Genomic DNA, 2,671 nt, shown 5'->3' with positions numbered 1-2,671 from the left:
GAACCTGGCGTATTCATGGTGCAGTCCAAGGTCGGTTGTAAATTCTTCTCTGACATGCTGATGTGCGTAGATTTTATATACTTTTATGCATGTTTTGATGCACATCTACATATTTTGAGCTTGCTTGATCTATTCATTTTTATACTTCCAGCTTTTCTTTTAGCATATTTACTCTTTTTGTTCGGAGATATGCTTTTTGTGCATTTTTCGTACACAGGATTCGAATTTGGTGAAGATTCTATATTCTTGGACAAACTTATGAGCTAAGCATTGGAGAAAACACTTGGTCGTGTGCCACACACGGCCCTGCCTGGGTGGAGTGCTCTAGCCGTGTGGTCAACCAGGAGAAACAGACAAGGAACTTGGCATGGCCGTGTGAACTTCACACGGCCATGCCAAGTCTTGAAGCAAATCAAAGTTTAATCCTTACATGGCCGTGTGGATCTACACGGCCGTGTAAGGTTTTCAGAGACCAAGAAGGCCCTGACCGTGTGCACCGCACGACCGTGCAGGGTTCCCAGCGCTTAAAAGTGTTCTGGCCGTGTGCACCACACGGTCGTGCCAGGTTTCCAGAAGCTGGGGCAGTTCAGGCCGTGTGGATCTACAAGGCCGTGCTTGGAGGTTTTGATGGGAGTTGTCCATGGCCGTGTACACCACACGACCGTGTATGGATGGCAGAGAGGGGAAAGGCTCTGGCCGTGTGAACCTCACACGGCCATGCCTCAGGGTCGTGTGGCGCCCGAAAGCCCCCCTCTATTTAAAGCCTCTTTGAAGATTTGAAAGGGGATCTTCTCCCCTTTGGGAGAAAGCAAGATTTGGTGGATTCCTTCCATTCTTGGGAGGATTTTTGGGCGATCTAAAGGGAGATCTTGGCGAATTCGACTCCAGGAGCGAGGATTGGATATGAAGATGGAGCTATATTGTAGATAAATTTTCTTTCTCTCCTCTTCTTGGATTGAGATTGAAGAAATGCTTGTAATCTTCTTATCTTTGGTTTTCTTTCTTCGTTTTATGGAGTAGATCTTTTTATTCTAGGATGGAGGGAGTATTTGTGAGATAAATTGATGTAAACTCTTGTGGATTTGACATTTCTTTGTTTCTATGATGTTGCCTAGTTTGTATCGATTGGATCTTGAATGATTAATTATGATTAGGGCTTAATTCTCATTCTTGATTGATTGTTTAGATATCTTATAGACTTTGTAGAGATTAACTCTCACTCGATTTTCCGAGGGATCCACGTGACAGGTGCAAGCCCGTGTAAGAACGTTTGAGGGATAACCTTGAAGGAGAAATGAGAATATTCAAGAGGGTAGGATAGATTTTATGATTCAATCCTTGTATCTTTATGGGTTAAGAAGCTATGAACTTCTATGTTGATATCCGAGGGAAGCATAGTAATAGGTGCAATCCTATGTAAGGACAACGTAGGTTCATATCTAATTGATCACATTTAGGTATATTTTTCAGTCCTAAGCCGGTTATCTATTGCAAGAGAGAACCGACAACCTTCTACAAATATTAGACAATTGAGAAATAAGAATTGGTAAACCATTTACATTCAAGAGATCTTACAAAGAAACCAAAACTCCTAGAACCTCCCTTTATCATAACTCAAACCCCAAACTCTTGTTTGTTAATCTTTCATTTTAGATTTGTTTTTCATCCTTAGCATTTGAAACCAATTGATTTGTTGTTTAGCTAATTCGCTTTGAGATATTTCTAGTGCTTATTCAGTCCCTGTGGATACGATAATCTTTTATATTACTTGCGACATTTCTGTACACTTGCGGAACGTAACAAGTATTTGGCGCCGTTGCCGGGGACTGCGCTATAACATTGGAGATTATCAATTGAGTTAGACTAAACATAACATTTCTATTTCTTTTCATTTGCATATTTGTAACTAATCTCTAGTTTTCTGTTTTCATTTTCCTGTTTACTTTCTAACTTCTTGGAAATTCTTTTGTAGCAATTTTAATTCTGTATTTTTTTGTTTTCTAACATTCCAATCTTACCTTTCTCTGTTTTTAATTTCTTTGTTTGATTTAGTTTCTATTGCAATCTTGTTCTTGTGTATGCGAAGATCTAACTTTGCAGGAGAATTTTTTCCTCTTGACCCTGAAATTGATAGAACATTTCATAGAAGAAGAATTTTGCAGAGACAAATTGAAGAACAAGAGCATTTGAACATGGCTAATAGACCACTAAAGGATTATGCAGCACCTTATGCTAGGGGTTTTCTATCTAGTATTTCAAGACCCTCAGTTGAGGCAAATAATTTTGAGATCAAACCTGCAATTATTTCCATGGTGCAGCAAAATCAATTTGGTGGAGGACCACATGAAGACCCTAATCAACACTTAGAGGTCTTTTATGAAATATATGAGACAATGAAAATGAATGGTGTTCCTTCAGAAGCAGTGCGGTTATTATTATTTGAGTTTTCTTTGAGAGATAGGGCCAAGCAATGGTTGAATTCTTTGGCTCCCAGCAGTATCACCACCTGGGAACAATGTGAGCAATAATTCCTTGATAAATTCTATCCCCCAAGTAAAACTACTCATATGAGGAATTTGATTGCAAGTTTCAAACAAGCTGACTCAGAATCTTTATTTGAAGCTTGGGATAGATACAATAGTATGCTCAGACAATGCCCTCACCACGGTTT

General features: G+C 39.4%; 1 non-coding gene across 1 annotated transcript; it reads right to left on the bottom strand.

Annotated features, from left to right (window-relative positions):
- Positions 1-2,565: 2,565 nt before the first annotated feature.
- LOC121988187 lies at positions 2,566-2,671 on the bottom strand. Its single transcript, XR_006113926.1, has one exon. It is a non-coding gene; the product is annotated as a small nucleolar RNA R71 (small nucleolar RNA).

Source organism: Zingiber officinale, chromosome 5B (genome assembly GCF_018446385.1).
Source record: "Zingiber officinale cultivar Zhangliang chromosome 5B, Zo_v1.1, whole genome shotgun sequence".
Taxonomy (NCBI): Eukaryota; Viridiplantae; Streptophyta; class Magnoliopsida; order Zingiberales; family Zingiberaceae; genus Zingiber; species Zingiber officinale.
Note: the sequence above shows the minus strand (reverse complement) of the source record. Positions and strands in the feature narration are given on the sequence as shown.